The sequence below is a fragment of the Protopterus annectens genome, chromosome 11.part0 (assembly GCF_019279795.1).
Source record: "Protopterus annectens isolate FY-2018-M chromosome 11.part0, PAN1.0, whole genome shotgun sequence".
In the NCBI taxonomy this organism is placed as follows: domain Eukaryota; kingdom Metazoa; phylum Chordata; order Ceratodontiformes; family Protopteridae; genus Protopterus; species Protopterus annectens.
This window is the reverse complement of record NC_056745.1, coordinates 678,468,726-678,496,347: the sequence shown is the minus strand read 5'-3', so window position 1 is coordinate 678,496,347 and position 27,622 is coordinate 678,468,726. Positions and strand designations below refer to the sequence as shown.

Sequence of the window (27,622 nt, the reverse complement as noted above, 5' to 3'; positions counted from 1 at the left end):
AGAATACATTTAGTTCAGAATTTTAAATGAGGCTCTGTTTGCATTTAGGAAATGTGAATACTAACCAACTACGTTTCAGTGCCTTTTCATTTATGTGAAATGTTTGGTATCCTCTTACATATGATAAGTAAGGGACTATATGAACTAATTCAAATATGTCTTTGTGATTTGCACATACACCATGAAACGTGCCTAATTATGTATACTTTAAAAGATGTATAGGGTAAATAATCTTATAAATGTGTATGTTGAATTTGTAAAGTAAAAACAGGTAATCTTTGAAGTAGCAGTTGTTTTACTAGGTAGACACTGTGATATTTAAGTGTATATGGTAATTGGGTTGTATCATTTATGTGCAGCAATTTTGTAGTGCTTTTCGCACACTTGTGCTGGTGATTTAAATTGCTTCCTAAATAGTGTATATTTTAAGCACTTGGTTATGCAAGTTAGGTTATCCCAGTAAACTGTAAGAGCAGGCAGTATAAAAACTGTATAGGACCACCCAGATGAGTGAGGTCTGACACCACAGGTGGAGTGTGCTGCAACTTTCTGGAATGTCTGGTATTGCCCAGTACTACTGTCCCTGGAGAGGTATCATTGCACATGGAAATCTTGAATAAACATTTGTCAACTTAGAAAATGTAGAACATATAACTAATGTAAATGAACACATTTTACAGCAGCACAGTTCTTGAAGCAATAGGGTACTCATGTTTTTCATTTAACAGTTGAACATTTCTGGAAGTCCTTGCAAATCCATTGCTTTCATAGCAGAGGATGAAGTTTTGTTGTTAGTAGGGCATGAAGTTTACAAGATATTTTCACTTCTGTTTCATCTTTTTTGCATGATTTCATTTTCTTTCCATGTTATGCTTGAAGTGGTTCAACAGCATTTGAGACCATGACAGTAGGGCTGCATTGAAGGGATCCCTCAGTGACTGTACAGTTTTACATAAAAAAAATCTATTCTGATGAAATGTTTTATTCCTCTGCAAAAGGGTGTGTGATGTTGCTGTGCATTTCAGAGCGCCTGGGGATGATGGAGCTTGCAGGCAATGATGCAGAAGGGGTGAGAGAGATTACTGCTATCACAGAGTCGTGCACCAGCGATAGGGGATGTTACTTGATGTTTTCAAGATGTAGACAGCTGATAAATGATGGAGAGGGGAAGGGAGGTTATCATATATCAATCGATGCAAAGGTGAAACTCCAAATGTGATGTCCGTGATGACGGGGAGTACCACCCTGTAAAGAGGGCAAGTAAGTAGATGGGTAAGAATCTAGAGTAAACACCTTGGTGATTAGAGGAAAGGGAGTACTAGAGTTGCCTGTTTGCTACATTCCCCAACAATTAAGAACTTACAGTCCTTAATTCACAACATAATCTCCAACTCTTATTAAAAACCATGCTTATCCCTGGAGACTTCAAAATTAACTTTTGGGAACCCTCAAAACAAGACCTAGATGAATTTTTGGTTGACCTCGAACTCCTCCAGCTAATACATGAACACACCAGTTGCAACCTCCACTTTTAGCATCACAGACCTCTAGACCACCTAATAACCAACCAGTCAGTATTTTGACATTTCACCCATTAACATCCAGCTCCCCAACTATGTGACCACTGCACTGTAACTTTCAACATCATAATCAAATTAACTCTCAAAATTCTGTGTCTCAAACCTAAATCCTAAATTTATCCAGCTGAATACAAACCTTAGCACTGTACACCCTTGCTATTATCCCAAGATGCAGCCAAAGCAGCTGAAACAGTCAGTCCTACCCTTGTACATGTACAAAAAAAAAAATTCCATGCTATTGTAAGGTTAACCTAACGGACCTGATTGGCTCACCAGAGGGCTTAAACATTTGATATAGCTCTTCAGTGAAGTATGGCATACTTTGAAAAGTAACCAAACCCTGCCAGCCGCATCTGGTGTATCCTTCTCAGGAACGTAACCAAACAATTCATTATGTGACATAAATCAAACTCCACAAAAACAAACAATTCACACGACTAGCATGAAGTCAACTTACTCATTGGTCACAGAAGCCCCAACTCCTACCTGTTGTGTACTGCCATTCTACCTTACAGTGGTCAAAGCTAAAGACATTGAACCATTACTTAAAGAAATCTTGGAAAGCAATGTGCTTGGTAGGTGAGACACTGGTGTTGCTATGAGTCATGGGTGCTGTGGGAACTGTGTTAGCTGTAGCAGTCTTGTGTTTTGGAGGTCTCTGGCGTTTTGGTAGGTTTTTTGAGAGGACCTCCACATATGTTAATTTTTGTTAGATTATTTTTTGTATGAGTAGTGGTACTATGTGCATGTTTAGTGGTGGGTAGGTTGACATCCTCTTCTGTTACTATTTTGAGTGCGAGAAAGCATGGATTCAAGGTTCTTGGTGTAGATACGTCTCTCATACTCTATACTAGAGTGAGTTGTTAATAGAGGGTTGTCTGTGTACGTGAGGCAAGTGCTACACTGCCTCATGAAAGAACACAAAGATCCTGGGGGTGCACATCTCAGATAACCTATCCTGGTTGACTCATATTAGCCAGACAGTGAAGAAAGCACAACAATGTCTGCACTTCCTATGGAAACTGAGGAAGGCAAACCTGTCTCAGTCCATCCTCAAAGCCTTCTACAGGGGGGCAGCAGAGAGTATCCTCTCAAATAACATCATAGTTTGGTATTGGCAACTGCAAAGCATCTGATTGCAAGGCTTTCTTGAGGGTAGTGAGGACAGCAGAAAAAAAGTCATTTGACTGTCTGTGTGTGGGAAAGGGTGAGGAAGATGATCAACAATCCCACTCAAACTGACCATGGTATGTACCTCCACCTTTCCTCAGGCAGGCAGTATTGCAGCTTACACTGCAAAACCTCTAGACTGAACAGGAGCTTCTTCCCTCTAGCCATAAGGCTGCTGAACTTGAATGCCAGGCATGGCCGTGAATAATTACTTCAGCTATAGTAATCCCTCTGGCAAATTGCTTCAATATGCTATCACTACCTGAATGTGCAGTAGTCAGGAGTGAGGCACCACTCCATACATGTGCAATATGAGCATCAGAATATATCGTACTACAACTGATTAAGTGCAATATTCTAAGCAATCACAATGTGAAGTCATAGTCTTGCAATACCTACTAGTATATTACTGCCTAATGTCTTCCTGTCCAATTGTGGTAATTTGTTGCGTTAATATTTAAATTTTTACTGCATGTGCATTACTCTTACTGTCAATCAAACTGTGTTCATTATGTCTTGCATGGGGACCAAAGCAAAGTAATTTAATTCAGCTTGCACTGCTGTGTATATCTGATCGACAATCAAGTTTACTTTGACTTTGAGACCCAAGTCAATAATGTTGGCAGGAGAAACAAGGGTGGCCCAGCTGTCCTTAATGCTAGGTTGATGACTGTTATCACTAAGGGTGACTTTTCAGGATCGCTTAAGAAGGAGCTCAGTGGATTTCTGCTTAGTTTTTTTTTTTTTTTTGTTAGGCTGAAACCTATTAAACTATCATGGTGTGGATGGGAGGAGAAATTGGAGTAGGAGTTATCTTGAAGAAACAGTATGCCAAGAATGTTTTGGAGGTGAAAAGAGTGTCTCAGAGTGATGTTTATGAAGATGGAAATTGATGGTGTGATGAGTGTTAGTGTATATGCTCCCGAATTTGGGTGTGCGATGGATGAGAAAGAAAAATTTTGCAGTAAGTTGGATGAAGTGGTGGTAAGTGTACCCAAGAGTGAGAGAGTGGTGATAGGAGCGGATTTCAGTGAGCATGTTGGTGAAGGGAACAGAGGGGATGAAGAAGTGATGGGTAGGTATGGTGTTAAGGAAAGAAATGCAGAAGGTCATTTGGTACTGGATTTTGCGAAAAGGATGGACATGGCTGTGGTGAATACACATTTTAAGAAGAGGGAGGAGCGTAGGGTGACATACAAGAGTGAAGGAAGATGCACACAGGTGGATTATATCCTATGCAGGAAGACCAGTTTGAAGGAGATTGGAGAGAGTAAAGTGGTGACAGGGAAAGCATGGTTAGGTAGCATAGGATGGTGGTCTGTAGGATACGCTGGTGATAAGGAATGTGTGGACAGTGCCAAGGATCAAATGGTGGAAGTTGAAAAAGGGTAATTGTGAGGTGGAGTTCAGGGAACAGTTAAAACAGGCACTGGTTGGTAGTGAAGAGTTAGCAAATAGCTGGCTTAACTACAGCAGAGCTGGTAAGGTAGACGGCTAGAAAGCTGGTGTGACATCTGGACAGAGGAAGGAGGACAAGGAGACCTGGTGGTGGAATGAGGAAGTACAGGAGATGAAGAAAGTAGAGATGAGTATAAGAAGATGAGGCAAATGGCAAAGAGAGAGGTGGAAAGGCTAAGGATAAGGCATATGGAGAGTTGTATGAAAGGTTGGACACAAAGGAGGGAGAAAAGGACCTGTACCGATTGGCTAGAGGGACCAAACTGGGAAGGACATGCAGCAGGTAAGGGTGATAAAGGATAATGAGGGAAACATACAATTGAGGAGAGTGTGTTGAGCAGATGGAAAGAGTACTTTTGAGGGGCTGATGAACAAAGAATGAGCGAGCGAGAAGGTTGGATGATATGGGGATAGTGAATCAGGATGTGGAGCAGATTAGCAAGGAGGAAGTAAGGGCAGCTATGAAGAAGATGAAGAATGGAAAGGCTGTTGGTCCAGATGACATACCTGTGGAAGCATGGAAGTGTTTAGAAGAGATGGCAGTGGAGTTTTTAATCAGATTGTTTAATGAAATCTTGGAAAGTGAGAGGTAAGAATAAGGGTGATGTGCAGAGCTGTAGTAACTACAGAGGGATAAAATTGATCAACCACAGCATGCAGTTATGGGAAAGAGTAGTGGAAGCTAGGTTAAGAAGGGAAGGGATGATTAGTGAGCAGCAGTATGGTTTCATGCTGGGAAAGAGCACTACAGATGCGATGTTTGCTTTGAGGGTGTTGATGGAGAAGTATAGAGAAGGGCAGGAGTTGCATTGTCTTTGTGGACTTGGAGAAAGCATATGAGAGTGCCTAGAGAGGATTTGTGGTATTGTATGAGGAAGTTGGGAGTGGCAGAGAAGTATTTAAGAGTGGTACAGGTCTTGTATGTGGGTAGTGTGACAGTGGTGAGGTCTGCAGTAGGAGTGACGGATGCATTTAAGGTGGAGGTGGGATTACGTCAAGGATCAGCTCTGAGCCCTTTTTTATTTGCAATGGTGATGGACAGGTTGACAGACAAGCTCAGACAGGAGTCCCTGTGGACTGTGATGATTGCTGATGATGATGTGATCTGTAGTGAGACTAGGAAAGAGGTTGAGGAGACCCTGGAGAGGTGGAGATATGCTCTAGAGAGAAGAGGAATGAAGGTCAGCAGGACTAAGAATGTGTCTATGTGAATGAGAAAGAGGATAGAGGAATGGTTAGAATGCAGGGAACAGAGTTAGCAAAGGTGGATGAATTTAAATACTTGGGATCAACAGTTCAGAGAAATGGTGAGTGTGGAAGAGAGCTGAAGAAGAGAGTATAGGCAGGGTGGAGAAGAGTGTCAGGAGTGATTTGTGACAGATGGGTACCAGTAAGAGTGAAAGGGGAGGCCTAGAAGAGGGTAGTGAGACCAGCTATGTTACATGGGTTTGGAGACTGTGGTGTTGACAAAAAGGCAGGAGTCAGGGCTTGAGGTGGCAGAGTTAAAGATGTTAAGATTTGCATAGGGTGTGACTCAGATGAACAGGATTAGGAATCACTATATTAGAGGGTGAGCTCAGGTTGGATGATCTGGAGACAAAGCCAGAGAGATGAGATTGCGTTGGTGTGGACATGTGCTGAGGAGGGATGCTGGGTATATTAGGAGAAGGATGCTAAGGATGGAGCTGCCAGGTAAGAGGAAAAGAGGAAGGGCTAAGAATAAGGTTTATGGATGTGGTGAGAGAGGACATGCAGGCGGTTGGTGTGACATAGCAAGATGCAGAGGACAGGAAGAAATGGAAACAGATGATCTGCTGTGGCAACCCCTAACAGGAACAGCCGAAAGAAGAAACTTAATAGGTTTCAGCTCGCTAGCAGTATTTCTTTGACCAGGAATGTACTAAGGATGAGGGGTACACTAAAGTGCTACAGCTGTATCTAAGGGAAAAACTGTTGAAGTATTCTGTCTGGCAGTGGAACACAATTGCACAGCAGTGCTATATGACACACAAATGAGCAGAAACCTGCTGAAATGCAGGGCTTGCATACCAGAATGTAAAAACTTGAAAAAAATTTAAAAAAGGTTCAAAAGGGTCATAGGTTCTTAGATTAGTACTAGGCTAAATGCGCTTGTGGGCCATTTAAGCCTAGCTAATTACCCCATGTGAGTATCGAACTTGCACCTTGTGACTGTAAGGCAAACATCCTAACCATTATGCCAACCTCCCTCTCCCACCAATGAGGATGCTTACTCCAAGCCCTAGACCAACCACCCTTCACCAGACAGGTTCCAATCGGCATATTCCTCTCACTAGAGTGCAGAAAGGCCCCTTCCAATCCAAGATCGCCTGGAAAACATGCTCAGAACAAACAGCCACTACAAACAGACCCAGATGCAGCAAACCTTTATCTGTGCTATGCTACATCTACTAGCTAACATAGTTTAGGTAGGAACCACGAGAGAACATTTAACACAGCAGAAAAATAGCAGTGAGACACTAAAAAATGTTTAAAACAGCAGAAAATCAGCAAAAAGAAACTAAAGAATGTTTTAGACTATTAACAAATCAGTTATTTTAATACTTCTTGGTGGGAAAACCTGAACAAGCAGAACAGATTGCTTTTCAACAATGAAGTGCTCTTTTTCCCGGGTCTATATTAGAATCTCGAGGGTTTAATGCTTCGAATCACTAAAGATCGAACTTTAGTGATCGAAACCTTAAACCATCAATTCTAGTAGACCCTATAAAAAAAAAAGTAAAGTAAAGGATGTTTAGGCAGGGGGGTTGCGCCTCCATAACCCCCCGCTACTTAAATATACCAACTCCAAGATCGCACTTCAACGGAGTATGGTGCGGAAAGGGAAGATTTCCCTTTCCTACACTGTAGTGCAATCTCGGAGTTGGTATATTTAAGTAGCGGGGGGTGCAGGGGGGCTTGCACCCTGCCTACACTCGTTAGTTTTTTTGGGGGGTTTTAAAAATATTTTTATCGGGGTTTGATTGTTTAATAGTTTGATGCATACAGTTCGATGTTTATGCATTCGAACTATTAAACTTTCGAGATTATAATATAAATCCCTTTTTTCCCCATCAGTTAAACTGAAAAGCATTTTTTTCTGTGTAGAAATTATGTTGTTTACTTTGTGGGACTGGCAAAGTGTTTTTTACGGGGGGGGGGGGGGCTAAAAGCTTAACATTTTTACAGACTCTTGCTTTTTGTTTTTCCTAGGGAGATATTGTCATGCTGTCAGTTCCATGGCCAGCACCTCTTCCACTCACAAAAAAGAAAAAGTTAAGCAAACAGCCTTTGCTATCACAGCAATCTAGTAATTTGCCTCAAGTACAGGTGGGTGACTCTGATGAAGTCATTTGTTGTACAGCAGACCACTCATCTTTTATCCCAGATCCCTGTGGTGTAGCATCTACAGCCACATTGGGACCAGGTTTTAGCCACGTCCTTTGCAGCTGTTGGGGTCCCCTCAGTGGGCAAGAGAGGGCCACTCTTGTTGGTCCTGGGAGAAGTAACCAGGAAGACTTCCCTGTTTTCAGAATGTTGTGCCTATCCATATGGAATCTGCTGTTGCCATTTTTAACACTGTTGGCCCTATTTTTTTCATTCAAAAAGATGAAAACTTAACATGTTTATTACTCCTCAAATTTCCTTAGGCAGGAGTAGTTTTGGGTCTGGCTCAGGGTTTTTTTATTCAGGCTTTGGATCCTTCTCATTGCTTTCTGGTAAAAGAAAGAAGGATGCCTCTTTTCCTGAAGAGATTCCAGATTTTGAATCTGGACAAGAAGATTTTCATGTCCGACTTAGAAGAGAGCTTAGTTTCCAATTCTCCCTTGGGATTCCTCTCATTGATACTATTTTCAGAATGTGCCGGTGTTTTCAGCAGTAGTATTCTGTGGTTTCTTAGTCCCTCAGAAAATTTTATGAGCTATTTCAGAAGGAATTTCCTGAACTTTCTCCAATTCCTCCTCTTCAGTCATCTTTACAGAATGTGTCTCTCTCTCCTGATAGCCAGCCAGCTGCCCCTAAAAAAAGGCAGTTGGAATCTCAGTCTTTTTAACCTTTTTTACACTCTTCCCAAAGCTGATGCAACAGCTATAGTTTAGTAATTCTTACTGCTGCTAAACTGTTAATTCCTATCCTACTGTTTCTGATAAGGATGGGAAGATTATTAATGGGACTGTGAAATAGTATACGCTTCTGCAACTTTAATTTTCAAAATTTTGAATTGTGAAGCACATATGCTAGTTTATTCTGAATAATTGGGAAAGTATGAAGAATGTTTTGTCTGCAGTTTTCTTGTGAGGCAAAATCAGCTTTAAATAATTTAGTTTCTTGTATTGTATTAGTCCCTGCTCAGTGTTTACAGTGCGTGTATGACTCCACTGATATTCTTCCAGGGCTATGGCCTCTAGTACTGTTTTGATGTGGTTTGCTTGGCTGTATTCTCAGAACCTCCAAGAGGAAGTGAATAATGAGATTTTTTCCTCCTTTGGATAAAGAGTCACTTTTTGGTTCCTTTGCTGTAGAGGTGATCAGAAAGTGGGATGAAAGGGGTGAGTTAAACCAGGGAGTCTCTAATATTTTCTGGCTTTTTCCTGTCCTCCTTTTTTTAGGGGATTCTCTAACCCCTCATCCAATCTTAGCAAAATGGCAAGGGTGTTACAAACAATTCAGGAACCCCAAAACCAAGACAGACTAACATGTCAGTTTGATTTTTTTAAGTGATCTTCTTCCCTCCTCTCATCCTGGCAGTCCTTTTTCCCTTTCAGAAAGACTGAATCTCCATCTTTCTCTTTGGCAACATGTAGTTTCAGGCAAATGTGTTCTGAAGATGTTCTAGATGACAGTGAGAGGGTAATCCTGTTTACGAGGAGGTTACCAGTCTGTTTTGCCAGACCAGTCTGTTTTATTTCCACCTGTCTCATTACATGCTGTTCTAGAGAGTGATAGAACCAGTTCCTCCTTCTGGATAAGCAATTCACAAAAAAAAAAAAAAAAAAAAGTAGGATATATGTATGTCTCCCAAACATGCAATAAAATCTAGAAGATTTAGGATTTTTGCCTGGAAATGTTTACTTGGGGTATAAAAATATCTGTAGACTCCAGAGAATTTTTCCTTGGGCAGACAGCAAATGTTGGAGGTGTGAAAGGGAAGAAAGAGGTAGCTGGGAACCTATTTTCTGGGAGTGCGATGAGTTGGCGGACTTTAAGGATTCCCTTAAAGTGTCAGAGTTGCTGGGTGGTCAGATTGGTCTGACGAGGGAGATGATTTTTCTGAGCTATGATGCAGAATCGGAATTGCCTAGACATGGTAAGGCATATATATTGAAAAAGGCCATTGGGCCGAAACCGGTTTGTTTTTCATGTTTTGTGGGGCCACATATTAAATATTTCTATTTCCAGTTGGGTGCTGGCTGTTTTGTGACTGCTCTCATCATTTTTGAGACTTGGCACCTGCCATCCGTGCAGAATCTTTTGTTGCGGTTGTTTGTGATGTCTAACTTCAAAATGATATAACGTGACAATGTTGCCCTTTTTTCCTCATTCAAGTTTTGTGGTAACACTAGGGATGGTAACACAGGGATTGGGGTTTGGCTTAATGGTCAAGGTGTTTACATAACAGACACAGGGTGCAACATTAGGTACTCACCTTTGCGAGAATTTGGCTAGTTTTAGAATGGCCTGCAAGGGCAGCTAGCCTAGTAATTAACTATGAACTGCTTTTAAAAGATGCTTGTCATGACATTTCTTTTCATCCAGACTTCAGGCATTTCTTAAAGTTCTTTGTCTGGATCATATTTTTAGCTCTCTGCCTTAGCCTTTGAACTATTGCGTTTTGCTGTACTGACCAGAGCAGAACTATTACTGGCAAGGACAAGGGCCACTTTACCAAGGCCTTGGCTTCTTCTGGCTGTTAGGAAAGGTTTGGATTGTATAAGTATTTTAGAAACAGCACGTTGGTCCTGACTCTGCATACTTTTAAAAAGTGCTATAAGCTTGATTCCATCTCTAGGTCTAGATCAGGCTTTGCTAGGCCGATTGTCCAGGGGCTCCTGGATTCTTTTCCTCTCACTTCTCAAATGTAGTTAGCCAGGGTAATCTATGCATATAGCTAAGGCTACTTGCAGCCAGGGTAATCTATGCATATAGCCAAGGCTACGTGGAGCAGTGATCATTATGATGAACATAGTACAGTTGTGTAAGTAAACTTACCTTAACAGTAGATGTTTGAATGATTACTGCGGAAGTAACCACTCTCTCCTTCTACCCACCATGTTTTTTGGTGTGCCTTTTATGGCATGGTGTGGACATTTGTCTTTTAGACAGCTCAGCTCAAGCTGCCTGACAGTTTGGGTGTGTGGAAGGCGCCCTGAAGCTTTGGAAGCTGGCTGGCTGCCATATCTTTGGCAGGATATAACCCATACAGTTAAGGCTACTGTAGCAGCAATAATTTGAACACCTATTGCTATGGCAAGTTTACTTGCATAGCTATATTTTCATACTGCATTTTTACCTTCCTGACATGCTTATGCCAGTTATGTGAAAGAAACCTCTTTTAATACTTACTTTACCTAGTTCTGATGCAGTGTTTTGAAGAATGTCTCTAATTTGTGCACTGCTTATTTTAGAGTTCTTGTCTGTTGTGACTGCCCCCCCCCCCCAAAAAAAAAATGTTTGAAAGTTATATCTGCTAGCTGCTAGAGTGGCCATAGAGAATCTCTATTCCCTGTGCTAAACATTGATTCTACACTCTGGTACCTAAGCAAAAGGATTAACAGAGTCCTCCAGCTGTAGCTTTACTGACCTCTTGAGTTTAGTTCAACAGAGCCTCTGTATGTAGTGCTCCATGTTTTCCTATATTTGTTCATCCGTCCCAGTAGTTGTTGATCTATACTTTGGTACCAGTAGTTCTGTTCTTCTCTATGTCCGTACCTGATTTCATGTAGAACTCCGTATCACCAAGTAGTTTGTATGTGCTTCCTCGCACCATCTAGCACCTTTCTTACCCCATTATGAGCCACTTTATTGTATGTGCTGTAATTTTGTTGCAAAAGCTTTATTACTGAGAAATATTTGAAACAGCTTTCTGCTCTCCCTTACCCTGTTTAGATGTATAATTATAAGGTTAACACCTCTAAAATTGAGATCATATAACTACTTTACCTGTCTACAGATGTCCAACATCTTGGCTTATTCCTGTTGTGAACTCCCTTTATTTCTGGAGTTTAAACCAAAATGCAGAAAAAAACAAGAGAAAAACGAAATAGTAAGCCACACGGCAAACCAGTACAACTCATCAAAGATACAGCTAAAAAGACTTCTTTATTATCAAGGCAATAATCCATTTAAAGACTGCATTAGATAAAACCTTTCTTAAAAGAATAATTTTCAAACACTGTTAAGATCACATGACTGCCAAGCCCCCATCGAACATTCAAAAATTTAAAGTGACATTAAACTATTTTATACATATCAAAATAATATGTAAATAGAATCTCATTGAGTAAGCATTTCTTAGATGAACGTCATCTTTTGAAAGAAATGTTTACGAAAAGGGATACCTGGAAACTTTTGTTATGAATTGATGTATGAGGTTGTAAATAAAAAGGAAAAAAAATATTTCATCCCTATTTTAGCAGGTGAGGAGGATAAAAGTGAATTACTAAAAGATCGGAATTTGCATATAAAAAACACGGATTATAAGAAGTCCCTTATTACTTCTTTTACAGTGGATAGTAAGATAATTAATTGGATTACATCTAAGAACTGGCCTATAATGAACAATGATAGACTGGTTAAGGAGGAGGTGGGGGAAAGCCCAATAATATATAGAAAAGGAACAAAGCTAAAGAATTTGAGACTGTGAATGGTAATTGCTTAATTCAAAATTGTAAGATAAGTAAATGCGGATGCTGCAGCTATTGCAAGTTTATTAACATTGGGGAAACCTTTTTGATTTCTGATGAGCGTTTTAAGATGCAAGAGAGATGACTGTAGTACGTCAGTGTATGTAGCATTATGCCAAACGTACCCTGGTTTCTGTGTATGTAAGACAGAGTAGAAGTTAAAGGATAGAATATATGAACACACTTATGAGATTAGAAAGGAAAAATTAACTAATGCTCTATTTAAACACATGTACAAAAATCCAGGGCACCATTTTAAATTTATGATACTGGAGAGAGTGGTACCAAACTTGAGAGGGTCCATGGACACTGCATTATGAGAGGAAAAAATTATACTGGCAACTTTGCCTAAACACAGGAAGTTGGCCAGGTTTAAATGAAGTATCATCTGTTTCTTGTTTATTGAAATTAAAGGCACATCAAACATAGTTTATTGTGGTCAATAGGAAAGGATTATTCAAGGAAACAAGACACTAGTATTTTTGTTACCCATGCCATCTCGTATTTTAATTTGTCTGTCTAGCTGACCACAAGTGACTTTTTTCAGTGGTACAGTTTTTAGAAAGCAATAACGTTAAGTTTTAGGAAACCATGAAATGCACTTTGGACATTGTTAATGTAGGTCGTTATTAATAAACAGGGAATTGATTGTTCAGCCATAGGATGTAAACTAGTGTATGTACTTGAGTTTTGTGTAGGCTTCACATTAACCAATATATTTGTGAGGATCCTATAAGACAAGAGGAGATATCCTGTTATGGGGTCTAACCCCATTCAGAATTAGGGTCACATTGCTTTGCACCTGCGGAGTACCAGGATATGCTGCTACTCCCATACAAACCTAAATTAGGTTGCGTTTCTGCAAGAATGAATGAAGCTGTCTGCACAGCCTTTCTGGACTAATTTTCTGCTGATTATGGTTTTCCTAGCCATCTGATATCTGTCAACAGATGTGTAAAATGTAAATATCAGTTCTGTTTTTTATAGGGTAGGATACATTGCTCCATGATTTTATTTTGATAAAGAAGTAATTCCCTAGTATTTGCTGGATGACTTTCATAGTGACGGCAGATTATCTATTTGATCTCTCTATTACTGCTGCCTCAGACAATTCTGTTAGAATGTGAGTACATATCCCTGGTGAAGGTTGCCTGCAGTTAGACTCCTGGCACTCTGGAAAATTGTATGGCCAGTTTACATCAATCTGTACAGACTGGAGAGCACTCTGCTTTTTTATTCTTAGACCATTGCACATTCATAGTAAGTATATTTTCAGGTATAGAAAGAAAGGAGAAACGTTTTCCCCCCATCAGGCTGAATAAATTGTCGTTCATTACCTTTCTCCCTATGAAGACAGAAACATTTGCATTTACACTGCATTTGCTTTTATAATCGAACCCAGTGTTTGTGTGCCTTGGTCAGTAGGACATGTACTGTCAGTTTCTTAGCACTGCAGAGGAGTTCATTTTAATTATCTCTTCCTTCAAAGTCAGTACTTTTATTCATACCTTGAGGTATGCAGAGTACATTTTAGAAGAGCTATAAAGGATGTGGTGTTTTGTGGGGCAAATAAAGAAATTTGTATGTGGGCATTCGCATCACAGTTTAGGATAATGTTAGGGAATTTAACTACCATAGGTTTTGAAATAAAAAGCAACATTTTCTCATTTCGGTACTGAACATCAGTGCTGGGATACAGTGTCACTGTGGCACTGTTTTGAGGCAAACTGCTTTCCAGCTATTTTTGCAATGTTGTGAATCAACTACATTACTCTATCTATGCACATAGCCCACTTGTATGAATTTGCAGATCCCAGACTAGGAAAAAAAGTGCAGTTTCAAAGGAAGCAGATACTACTTTGTTATGTAAATAATATAGAATCTCCAGCTTTTCCCAAACCTTCCTACCCCATTGCACTGCCTTTATCTCATGAAATCTAGTTTAGTTGTCTGTTGCTGTTACTTGGACTTGATGAGTTAGATCATTCTTTGAATTTTCGGTAGCATCACCAGTTCCTACAATACAATTAATTTTGCTATTGTTCAATGACTTCATTGTCTATGTTCTCATAATATCTGGTGGCTGCTGGTTGAGTATGACAAGGCTGATAATCTGATACGGGTTCCTCAACCAAGTTACAAAATGGGTATCCTGTCCTAAGTGTAAGATCCAATCTTGTAAGTCTTGCACCTCTAAACCATTTTTTGTAGGAGCTTCACCCTGACTTTGTACTCCCCCAACAAGGTGCTTGCACCTTCAGCACACCAGCTATTTGTCCAATTTTGTGATTGCTGTAACTCTGCATAATATAATAATCTGAGGTAAAACAGCCTTGTTTGGTGTATATTCCCCATTTCTTCACTTTTAGCTCAGAAGTTATGTGGATCATGGTTAGTATTCACAATTTCAGCATTTCAACTGGCATTCCTAAAACAGTAAGTGGGGTAGGAGAACTAATTTCATGTTATCCATTCTGGCGTATCAGACTCTGTGATGTACTAGCTTTATTTTTTGTATGCTTTTTCCACCTCCCCAGTATTTGAACCCATTCATTCCTAATTTATGGGGGCATGGCCATCCAGGCAGACATAAGTTATTTTCTGTTATCTAACCATAATCCCACACAGCACCACCCCTTGTGGCTGGCAGGCACCTTACTTCAGGAGGTAGGATATGATGCACCTTCCTCTGTGTTCCCCCAAACATGCAAAGACATTTTTATAAGCACAACGTCACAGAGCCCAAGTACTCATCCCTGGGCTTTCTACTGCAAATGTTTTCTTTCACATAGATGCAGATAATGGCAGCAGATTGGACTGTATCTCTCCCTTTCTGCCAGGATGAGAGATCCAGAGTCTGCAGTTCATGGCTACCCTCATTCACAAGGTTATGCAGTGCCATATGGATCACAATCAAATCTGGGTATACTTAGTGATGTAGTACTCTGATATTTCTAGAAGTTTTCATATGACCATATGCAGTCTACTGTACACCCTTACCTCTGTGAACTTCATTCACCTAACCACCAACAGTTGGGGGAACACGGGATAAATATGGCTAGGCTTGTAAGGGTTCTAGGGCCATTAGCCTAGTGACCTCCTATGAACTGTTGTGTGTGCTAGCAGTAGTTTTTCCACTGAAATATATAGGTAGGATCAAGCAAAAATCTATAGAACCTGCCCCCTTCCTAGAGTTATAGTGGCCTGTTGGAAGAAACTTTTGAGTTTGTGTTCATACAGCTGAAGTGTTCCTTCATAAGTGGTATCCTTCATTAGGGCTACCCAGTCTGATATTCATACTTTGTGTCACAATGGGTATCCATACAGCATGGCTGACTGTGTGTTTTGCTTGGTAATTAAAAACTGTGCTAATAAGGTTTAAAGTGAGTTAGTGTGGTTATTATGCTTTTATAACTAGCTAGTGCGACATGACTAGCATTACTTTGCATAGCATTTAATGTGGGGAAGACTGCATCTGATTTTTGGCTGCCATTAAGTGGAAGATTTTTGGGGTGCTTGTTAAAGTGCAGGTGGTACACCTGCTTACCTCACTTACAACCATTGTAATAGTGCTAATGCAGTATGTATTTCACTCGTGCCACATGGTATATTGGCCAGAATAGCTGTCTCTTGGAAGGGTGCCGTTCAGTATGTTATTCTGTGGTACTTCATTAATAACAGTATTCTTGTTAGTCAGTTACTTGATTTATGTACCAGGAATGATTTTTTTTGGGGGGGTGGGGGTGGGGAGAGTGATTGTGCATGCATGCTGCTTTCTGAAACTCTCATGAAATTTTGATGTATGTCGGTGCATGCATTGTGCAATGTATGGTGCACTACATATATTTAATGGGATAATCCAACTGAGCAGTGCCCTTTTTCAGCAGAGGCCTTGGGAGAAAAGCTGCATTATATAGATATCATGGACATCATTCACATTGTTTCATCATTTACAGTCAACTTCATTCATGTGCAACAGTGGATACACTTATACAAATGGATAAACCTTTATAACCAAGTTATGTCATGCGTTCGGTGAAATAACGAACTATAATACAACTGAAGAACGCTGATCCTCTGTGTCTTGACACGCCAACCTCAAAACAAGGTCACAACAAAAACGGAAAAAAATGGAAGAAACTGGCCAATATAAAATAAAAACAGTGTTTATTATCCAAAAAGTTAAGCGCTTTCACTCGCTACAGTGCGAGCTTCATCAGAACACCATTAAAATGTTGCAATAGCGTTTAAATAAACTCATTGGCGCCAAAATGCGCAATGTTAAAGCAACATACACACAGTATAGTCAAAAAGGAGTGTGAGTTCCTTGTAATGCCCATAGTAACATAAATGATGCATATTATCATAAAAGGTTATGCATATTGTCATAAAAATACTAAATATAATTCTATAAACTAATACACTGACAGAGATTTGTCTGTAAACTTATTACACATAAAATATAATGTAGAAATCTTTGAAAAATCAAAATAAATAAATAAAAATCCAAATGAGTGTAAACAAATAATCAACTTATTTTCAACATCGGCTTAATAGTGATGTAATCATTAAGCCCTGGTGTACTACAAGCATCTGTGTAAAGCTGCCACCAGATTCCTTTATATGACAGTATACCCTTAAAATCTCCCCCTCCTGGGTCGATTTGAGCACTATCTATAATTGCAAATTTAAAATGGTGTCTGTCCCCACACTTCTTGATCTGCCTATGTAAAGAGTTGATCTGAAGTAGGATATTCATTTGTCTGCAACCTGTGGGTTATGGATCCGATATCTGATCTTTCCAGCTATGGATCCAAGCTCTCAGCTCCTCCCCTCACCCATAATGCCCTGCTCTACCCTCATGACCCCAGATCTTTACTAACTGTTAATATAGAATTTTGAAGTTTTATTCATTTTGTGTGTGTGTGTTGGGCCTGTGTGTATATTGTTTAGTTACTTTAGTTTAGTAGCTTGTTTATAGATGTATAAATGTGCATATATGCGTTTATTTAATTTTCTCTCTGTCTTTCCTATATAGAACCCGTGACATACCATACACTTAGCTAAATAAATCACCAGTTTGGTGTTACAGTTACCATGTAAAAACTTAATATTTGTACCATTAACATTTTCTAAAGTAATGCTCCCCTCCTCTAAAATAGCATGACATTGCTTGCAATTGCCGCACTTTGTAGTGTGTCTATAAGTGCTAACCTTGGTGACACGAGTTCTCTCTAAATAACTCTTGATATTACGCCCCATTTTACTTGTAAATAGTGGCTGGGTCCCCTGTATCTTAGCTATATCCTGGTCCGCCTGTATAATGGTCCAGTCGTTAACCATAATTTTCTTGATTTTACCAATATGTGGACCATATTCCAAAACGCATGCTCTCCCAAAGTCTGTACCAACTTTTATAATATTAGACTGATTATCTCTACTACTCACTCTGTTGTAGTGGTTCAAGCCTAATAGTGGGGAATATTTCTTTCCCCATTCATTGATGGTTATATTACTTATTTGAGCCATCTTATTAATGTCGTAGCCTCTATCTCTAAAAAGAGAAGTAATGAAAGACACCTCTTCTAACATCTCTGAATGTGTAGATGGCATTCTAATAGCACGTATAATTTGACCTTTATATATATTGGTGAATAGCTTCTTAGGATGGTTACTAGTGAATTCCAGATAACTGTTTGAAAAAGTATTTTTTTCTATATAATCTAGATTTGAAGCTACTATCATCCTTAGAGATGTAGGTGTCTATATAAGAGTGACCTTCCTTACTGTAAGATGATGTAAATTTCAAAAAATCACTACTTGAATTTTAATAATCCAAACATGATTTTAATGTTTCTATGCCACCGTCCCATAGAATATAAATGTCATCAAAGTATCGGGAGTAGTACTTGATGTGTTTGTAGTACTCACTGTTAAGAACTGTAGATTCCTCCCAGTCGAGCATAACTAAGTTAGCATAAATGGGAGCACATGCAGCTCCCATAGCTACGCCTTTGATTTGCCTAAAGTATTCTCCCTCATAATGAATGTAGTTGTGTTCCAAAACTAATGACATCAACATGCTTTGTCCCGATCTATCCCAGCATATTTTCTAATGCTGTTGGCAAAAGCTTCTAACCCAGCAGCTTTTGGGGTACAGGAAAATAAGTCTATGACATCAACGGTAACGAAAAGTAGATCAGCATTCCAAAGACGTACTGGAAAGACGAGAGAAAATTAAATAAACGCATATATGCACATTTATAAAATATTAAGACCAAGGAAGAAAACGCTTTATATAGGCATATCAAGAAGTGTGGGGACAGACACTATTTTAAATTTGCAATTATAGATAGTGTTCAAATCGACCCATGAAGGGGAGATTTTTAAGGGTATACTGTCATATAAAGAAATCTGGTGGCAGCTTTACACAGATGCTTCTAGTACACCAGGGCTTAATGATTACATCACTATTAAGCCGCTGTTGAAAATAAGTTGATTTGTTTACACTCAATTGGATTTTTATTTATTTATTTATTTTGATTTTTCAAAGATTACTACATTATATTTTATGTGTAATGGCAAGTTTACAGACAAATCTCTGTCAGTGTATTAGTTTATAGAATTAGTACTTTTATGACAATATGCATAACTTTTTATGATAATATCCATAATTTATGTTACTATGGGCATTACAAGGAACTCGCTCCTTTTGACTACTGTGTGTATGTTGCTTTAACATTGACCCACATTTTGGCACCAGTTAGTTTATTTAAACGCTATTGCAACATTTTAGTGGTGTTCTGATGAAGCTCGCACTGCGGTGAAAGCGCTTAACTTTGAATAATAAAGACTGTTTTTATTTTATATTGGCCAGTTTCTTTCCATTTTTTTCCGTTTTGTTGTGACCTTGTTTTGAGGTTGGCATGTCAAGACACAGAGGATCAGCATTCTTCAGTTGTATTACAGTTTGTTGTTTCACCGGACGCTGGTACTGTTTTTAATATCTGTAAGTTATGTCATGCAGTATATTGCAAAGATTCATATATTCAGTAATGTAATTCAGTAATTCCCTTTTGGAATGTACCTCACAAGACATCTGCACCAGCTGGAAAGACCACAGAAGTACCTCACAAAGAGGATTACTGGCCTCAAACAAATGGCCCTACACTGACCGTCTCAAAAAACTCCAGCTTTTACTTTGAGGCATATCGCCTACTCTGGGGTGATCTCTGCCTAACATATAAAGCTATGTCAAACCCAGAGTTGTTGGACATGCTACACCTAAAGAAATCCCAACTCCTAATATGAAGATCCCAAAACTCTCCTGGGATTTGAGCACTATCTATATTCAAAAAAGTTCTTAATTGACTCTTGAAAAGATCTGAAGTAGGATATTCATTTGCTGCACTGTGGGTTATGGATCCGATATCGGATCCGAACCGGCATGGTTTTCCAGCTATGGATCCAAGCTCTCAGCTCCTCCCCTCACCCATAATGCCCTGCTCTACCCTCATGACCCCAGATCTCGTTTGCCGCGCATGGTGACTGGATTGGTTTCTATAGCTCTCAGCTAAGTGCTAGTTTTACTAACTGTTAATATAGAATTTTGAAGTTTTTTATTCATTTTTTGTGTGAAAGTTTAGGTTTCCCTCTTTGATATTTTACTTTAGAGTTAATCTAAGAATTTTTTCCCTCCCCTCGCTGTTGGCGTAGTGTGTGTGTGTTGGGCCTGTGTGTGTATATTGTTTAGTTACTTTAGTTTAGTAGCTTGTTTATAGATTGGGATGGCTGAACAGCCCAAATCTATATTTTCTAAATGCTCCGAGTGTGGCCATAAGCTTTCCCCAGCTGATGGCCACACTCGTGTGATGCCTGGGGTTGAACACCTCACATCTGGATGTTCCATTTGTGCAGGGTTCAACCCCAGGGCACTGAGGAGCGGAGGTCCAAGCTTGTCTTGGCGGGCCTTTTTCCGCCGGACTCGGCTCCGACCTCCGCTCCTTCGGGAGTAACCGTGGCTGTTCTTCCCCCCGTGGCACCCCTCCTCCTCCTGGGACACAACCTCCCGTTTCTGGAGGAGAGGGATGCTAGGAAAAAGGACCGGAGGGAAGCACCAAGCGGCGGGCCGAGACCTCTGTTTCGGCCCCGCCAGCCAAGGGGTTCTCCCCGGCTCCTCGGTCGGTCTCCTCCTTCGGCTCCGGTCCCCCGTGTGCTTTTCACCCGGGGCCTGAGGAGGAGGAGACCCGATCCTCGAGGCTATCGAGGAGGCACTCCAGGCCTACCTCGGTAGCCTCGTCGAGATCTACATAGCCTTTCGATGCTGATCTGGACCGGATGATGAGAAGGTTCATCCAGGCCCAGATGCAGATGGGAGTGCTCTTGCCTCCCCTCTGGGGAGCTCAACACCCTTTTCAAACCTATTGCTCCTTCTCCGACCCGCTATCCGGGTTCGAGCAGCTGAGCCGAGCAGCCGAGCGGGGTGGGTCGGCCGATAGTACTTGGTACCGGAACCCACCCTGCCCTCGAGTGCATCGGATCCGACCCCTCGGAGCCTGGATCCGAGCTACGGACCCGGGGGGATCAGTGCTCCTACGGCGCCGACTGTGTCGGAGCGCACTGTCCTTCGGATCCGGCGCGCACCGGCTCCGATCCACTCTTCGGATCCGAGGGAGCCGATTGTGGGTTCCTTTGCTCGAGGTCGGCTCCTTCGCTTTGATGTAGTGGAGAGGGCCCTGTTGAGGGTCTCCGGACCGCGGGCAGTTGTGCCGGCTCCGTCCCGCGCTCCCTCTGCACTGGGCCAGGCTTCCACCATCCGGCCCCTGGGACAGCCCGCTTCTGTGCCCCAAGTTGCTCCAATGGAACAAGTTGCTGCTTGCGAGGAGTCCTCTGACAGCCCCCCAGAGGATGTCCCTCGCAAGCATACGTGCAAAAGGAGGCACATTGACTCCCCCGAGTCTCTCACAGAAGACACGGACTTGGAGGAAGGGGAAGGCTCCCCACGGTCACCCCCCGAGGATGTCTCATTTGGAGACATCATGGAAATGCTCCGTATAAGGGGGGGGTGGTCTGCCCCCAAGTCTTCCTCGGACGAGTCCGTGTTCTTGGAGGCATTTGAAGCGGGCCCGTCTACCTCTTGGGTGTCCCCTCCTGCCGACCCCCTGGTGGACCTCATTACCACCAGGGCGTGGAAGGAACCGGACACCGCGGAGCGAATTCCTAAGAGGGCCGATAGGATCGTTAGCGCACCGTCCGACCGTGGGCATTCGACTAAGGGGCCTCCGGTAGATGGCATGTTGAGGGCCAGGGCCACCAAGAGGGAACTGGCCCAGGAGAGTCCCTCACTCCACCCCCCCAGCAAGGAGTCTCGGATGATGGACCGCTTGGGGAAGCGGATGTTTAGTTCAGCGACCTTCTCGGTAAGGCGCTGAACTACTTGGCACATGTCATTCGGATGCAGCGAGATCTCATTAAAGAATATGCTGCATCTCCCCAGAGTCCATTTCGGAGGAGGACAGGTTCTGCACTCCACCCGTATGGCCACTCTTAGGTCAGTTACTAATACCTCGGAAAGACGAGAAAATTAAATAAACGCATATATGCACATTTATAAAATATTAAGACCAAGGAAGAAAACGCTTTATATAGGCATATCAAGAAGTGTGGGGACAGACACTATTTTAAATTTGCAATTATAGATAGTGTTCAAATCGACCCATGAAGGGGAGATTTTTAAGGGTATACTGTCATATAAAGAAATCTGGTGGCAGCTTTACACAGATGCTTCTAGTACACCAGGGCTTAATGATTACATCACTATTAAGCCGCTGTTGAAAATAAGTTGATTTGTTTACACTCAATTGGATTTTTATTTATTTATTTATTTTGATTTTTCAAAGATTACTACATTATATTTTATGTGTAATAAGTTTACAGACAAATCTCTGTCAGTGTATTAGTTTATAGAATTAGTACTTTTATGACAATATGCATAACTTTTTATGATAATATCCATAATTTATGTTACTATGGGCATTACAAGGAACTCGCACTCCTTTTTGACTATACTGTGTGTATGTTGCTTTAACATTGCACATTTTGGCACCAGTTAGTTTATTTAAACGCTATTGCAACATTTTAGTGGTGTTCTGATGAAGCTCGCACTGTAGCGAGTGAAAGCGCTTAACTTTTTGAATAATAAAGACTGTTTTTATTTTATATTGGCCAGTTTCTTCCATTTTTTTCCGTTTTTGTTGTGACCTTGTTTTGAGGTTGGCATGTCAAGACACAGAGGATCAGCATTCTTCAGTTGTATTACAGTTCGTTGTTTCACCGGACGCTGGTACTGTTTTTAATATCTGTAAGTTATGTCATGCAGTATATTGCAAAGATTCATATATTCAGTAATGTAATTCAGTAATTCCCTTTTGGAATGTACCTCACAAGACATCTGCACCAGCTGGAAAGACCACAGAAGTACCTCACAAAGAGGATTACTGGCCTCAAACAAATGCCCTACACTGACCGTCTCAAAAAAACTCCAGCTTTACTTTGAGGCATATCGCCTACTCTGAGGTGATCTCTGCCTAACATATAAAGCTATGTCAAACCCAGAGTTGTTGGACATGCTACACCTAAAGAAATCCCAATCCCTCTGAGCTAAACAGGATATGCTGGAGGGATAGATTCCTGTCCCAGAGACTTCCTGTACTCTGGAACAAGCTACCCATCTATGTCAAGCAAAGTTCTTAATTAGCACTCTTCAAGAAAAATCTTGATGAGTGGATGGGAAATAGGAAATACACCCCAGGGATCACTTCTGTGTCTCTGCTGGACAGTGGCACAGGAAAATAACTTTCTTGGGTAGCGTAAGCTATGGAACCTTGCTGGCTAGGCTTACGTAGGCCCTTGGGCCGATAGCCTAATACCTACCTATGAACCTATGTACAATGACAATCCAACATCGCATCAGTCATGGAGATAACACTAATACGTAATCACAACCCGGCAGTCCTGGATGTGCACACATGACCACAAGCACATTCAAGCTAACAAAGTATATAAATCAAAAAGTAAAGTACCGACAATAAATTGAATAGTAGATTTCTGATAATAAGGAGACCCTTAACTTTACTATGTCTTTGGATGTGACAAACTGCATAAGTACATCATGTTAAAATACAGGTTTACTTGGTGAGAAAACCTGCTGGTTATAAATTATAACTTTAAAACCTGACGTAAATTTTTCTAATTGCATTAAAACAGTGTTGAAGTGTCTTGTCTATAAAGTGTTACTTATAATTACTGCATCCTTTATACAGACTGCATTCAAGTAAAAGCTTAACAGCTACTTTAGTTTGATATATATCTTAAAGAAAAGAACAACACTAGGGCATTTGCCACAGTAAACAAATTTCTGACAAAGTGCATTTATAGTGCAATAAAAAAATACAGCTGTCTTCCAACATTCAACAGGAAGCATAAAATGTACGCCAACTTAAATTATTTGGCATAAAGCATGATTTAGCCACACTCCCTATCAACACTGTTCAGTCTCCCCCTCCATACAGGTTTTGTACCAAGCTAATGCAGAAAAGCTACAGTGATTCCCGTACTCAGGGAGGTCCTTCCACAGACTCGTAAGTCTGACCAGCCTCATATGCAAAGCCATGGAAAGACTTGTGATGGAACTAATCAATTAGGACATAGGGAGCATCCAAACACTGGACCTGTCTGTTTGGATTTGCCAAGGACAGATGTCTTTCCATTTCAGTGTTGCAGTGTTCATTACAATAGGGATCCTATGCCATTGGTGGCCTGACATCCGGCCAATATACCAAAGCCTTTAGGTTCCTTTAAGGTACGCTGTACGTCACATATATGCTCCTCACATAGTGTTGGGCATAAAGGTGACATCCAGACATACCATCCTCACAGATTTCTTTGCCGCCAGTCTGAACGCCATCTCTTGATTGTTGGTATGAATGCCCATTCTTTTGCTGGTTCACCAAGTCATTTCAGTGCCCGTTGGAGTTTTTTGATCTAATCTTTTCTTTTGCATTGTTGCTTGTGAGGTTTCTTGTTATCCAAGAAGGGCAAATGCCAGTGTGGGAGACAGATTCCCTATAAAGATCGTCATGAGCAGTGCTTATTTTGTCTTGGCGATTCCCATGACCATATGTCCTGCCTTTGTTCCTAAGACTCTCTGTAATTGGCTTTCTTCTTTGGCCTTGTATTTGGAGAACCAATATCTTGAGCTTTTAGCTAAAGACACGATGGAAGGAACTTCCCACTCCATTTCGATTCTCACCTGATGTGCCTGCTGTGTGTGTCTGTGCCCCTCTATGCCCTCCCTGCGGGTTTCCTGGTTTCCTGTTCCTCCCACATTCCAAAGACATGCGGCTGGAGCAGATCTCCCTGGGCCTCCGCTGAAATAGGCTCCATCTTAGTCGGACTTTCCCGGTCAACAAATGTTAAATAAGTAATAGAATGAATGATATTAAGGCTAAGTTGATGGATGCCCCTCTGGGTCTGTGAAGAAGGCAGCCAAGACATCTAGGTCTGATTCTTCTGCTGTGCAGCCTAACCCAGAGGTCTCTCTCAAGGCAAGTGAAAGCCCAGAGGATCGGCCAGCTCTGCCATTGGATTCTTCTACAGTGACCGTTTCGGTGGCCTGCAGGATCCACGCTTATGCACATCATTGGAGGCCTTGCAGACATCCACTTTGGATGTTCAAGGGGAACAGTGGCTAATTATTTCCAAGGGGCCTAGGAGTGTTCCTCAGATTTTGGTCAGAGGGGAAGTCCTGACTAATACTATTTAATGCTGTCTATGGCCTGAGCCTTCTAAGTTTTATAAGGTAGATGTCTGCTTTAAGAAAAAGCAGAGAGTAAGCATATTTCTCCAGCACCTAAGGAACAGAGTAAGTGGCAGAATTTCATTTTGGTTGTTTAATGCTTCGATGGCTTTGAAACCTCCTCCTGGAGTTTCTCCGCTTCCCCTTGGTCCTCCACTCACCTTAAAATCCTAGGGAATGGGATTCCTCTGAGGAGGAGGTGGATTCAGATGAGGAATCCCATGCTTATTCATCTTGGATCTCCTCTCCTTTAGACTGTGGGTCTGAAAAAGAGATATCTAATAGTCTTGACACTCCATGGTGCAGCAGTTAACATTGTTGCCTCACAGCAAGAGGTTCTCCAGTTTGATTCTCACTTGATGTGCCTTCTGTGCGGAGACTGCATTCCCTCGCTGCATTCACGTGAGTTTCCTGCAAATACTCTACATTCCAAAGACATGTGTCTGGAGTATATCTCCCTGGGCCTCCGCTGAAAATAGGCTCTGTCCTATTCAGTCTTTCCCGGTCAACAAATGTTAAATAAGTAATAGAATGAATTATATTAAGGCTAAGTTGATGGATGCCCCTCTGGACAATAAACACTTATTTGGTGAAGCTGCTGCTGCTGTTTTGTTTCAGCTCTTCAGGATAAGGGCGGGGCATTGCAGGAACTTAAACATGCTTTTGTTTCTGCTGTCTAAATTTCAGAGAAATTGTTCCATTAAGCCAGCTTTTTGTTCATAGGCAGTCTCAACCTCCCCCCAAGGGTAGGAAGCAGGCTCCACCTGCTGAAGCTACCCAAACCTCTGTCACAGTAGTCTTTTCCTGACAAAGCAGGTGCTGACTATCCTGTTCTTCTCAGCCACATTCCTCTTTTCCTTCATCTGGTCCAATATCCGCCTATGTTATTTCATGGTCTGGAAATATCTTCCCCCTTTTATGGGCATTTCTCAGCCCCCTCAGGAGCAGTTGTTCTTCCTTGCCAGGAGTACTTTGGAATCTCTTGACTCTGGGGAATTATTCTGGACGTTACGGTTTCCCAAATGGGGAAGGGGTTTTACTCCAGAATGTTTCTGGTGCCCAGGAAAGAGGGCACTTGAAGCCCCATTCTTGACCTTTTTCATCTAAACACCTTTCTGAAGGTCCCCTCTTTTCGAATGTTGCCCTTTCAGACTTTGTTTCCTCTTCTGCTTCCTCAGAATGTTTTTGGTGTCTCTGGACCTTAAGAATGCTTATCTTAAAAATATTCCAATTCATCCCCTTTAAAGGAAGTTTTTACATTTCTCTGTTGCTTCATATCATTTTCAGTTCTCTGCTTTGTCTTTTGGACTTTTGACTGCCCCAAGGGGTATTCACCAAATGCCTTGCTCCTGTGATTGCTTTTTGCAAGCTAAGGGGGATCCAAGTCTTTCCCTATATGGACAACCTCCTGTTTCAGGCATCCTCTCCAGAGAATTTGTTGTAAAATCTTCATTTTGCCATCTCCCTTCTGCAGAGCCTGGGGTTATGTATAAATTTCAAAAAGTCATTTCTGACTCCTCCTCAAGATCATGTCTTTCTTGGGTGCAGGATCTAGAGTGCTCCAGTGTTGGCATCCCTGCCTTCTCCTAAGGCTGTAACTCATTTCTTTTTTTCCATCCCGTCTTCCTCAGATTTCAATAACAGCCAGAAAATTTCTATGGGGTTCATGGCTTCCACTATTCCTATGCTCCTTTTGCCAAACTCCACATGATCAAACTTCAGTGGTTTCTGAAGTAAGTTTCTCATCTCCTCAGATTTTTAGTTCTTCCTCTTCCATGTCTCAAGCAGGAACTTAAGTGGTGGATTCAGCTGTTGACTCTCAATCCAGGGCTCCCTTTTCATCCACCTCTTCCCTCTCAGGAGCTGTTCACAGACTTTTCAGATGTAAGTTGGGGAGCAGCATCCTGCTCCCTAAAGGTGCAGGGAGTCTAGTCACCTCATCAGCAGAAAGACTGACCACATCAGTATCAGGGAGATGAGAGCTCTTCTGATGGCTCTTCAAGCTTTTCATCCTCTCTTCTCCCCAGGACCTCTAAAGGTGTTTACAGACAATACCATAGAGATGTGGTATGTCAACAAACAGAGTGGGACAAGGTCTTATCTTTGCCATTTGGCACTCCTAGTATGGAAACTAGCTGTCCAGTATCAAGTGGCACTTCAGGCAGTTTACATTCCCTCAGGTCAAAACATTGTGACAGTCTTTCTGAGCAGGTCCATAACTCAATCCCATGAATGGATGGTTCAGAGGGATGTGTTTCTGGACATTATCCATCAGTGGAGTGTTCCTCAAATGGATCTTTTTGAGTCCCCTCTGAACAGACAACATCCTCTATTTTATGCTAGAGTCCTAGGTCCTCTGCTTTGTAAAGTGGGTGGATGCCCTTTCTCTTTCCTTCGAGGGGATGTTTCTTTATGCCTTTCCTCCCCTTCACCAAATTCCAAAAGTCCTGTTCAAAATACAGTTGGATGCTCCCAAAATCTCTTTGGTGACTTCCTTTTGGCCAAGACAGCACTGGTTCCCTTGTTTTTCTGCATTTAGCCAAGGGCAGTCATCACAAGTTACCTCACAGGGATCTACTCACAAGACAAGAGATCTCTCATCCATCCCCACCTGTCTACTCTTCAACTGACACTGT

At 41.4% G+C, this 27,622-nt stretch overlaps 1 protein-coding gene across 5 annotated transcripts in view; it reads left to right on the top strand.

Moving 5' to 3' along the window:
• DUSP16 (dual specificity phosphatase 16) overlaps nucleotides 1-27,622 on the top strand; it is an 857,833-nt gene that overhangs the window by 502,141 nt on the left and 328,070 nt on the right. Inside the window, exon 1 of one of the 5 annotated variants that reach the window (XM_044088136.1) lies at nucleotides 7,495-7,556. The exons of the other annotated variants lie outside the window; for them this stretch is intronic. The gene's annotated coding sequence lies outside the window, so the exon portion shown is untranslated. Of the gene's footprint in view, nucleotides 1-7,494; nucleotides 7,557-27,622 lie in introns of those variants that run through there. 5 annotated transcript variants of the gene reach the window in all.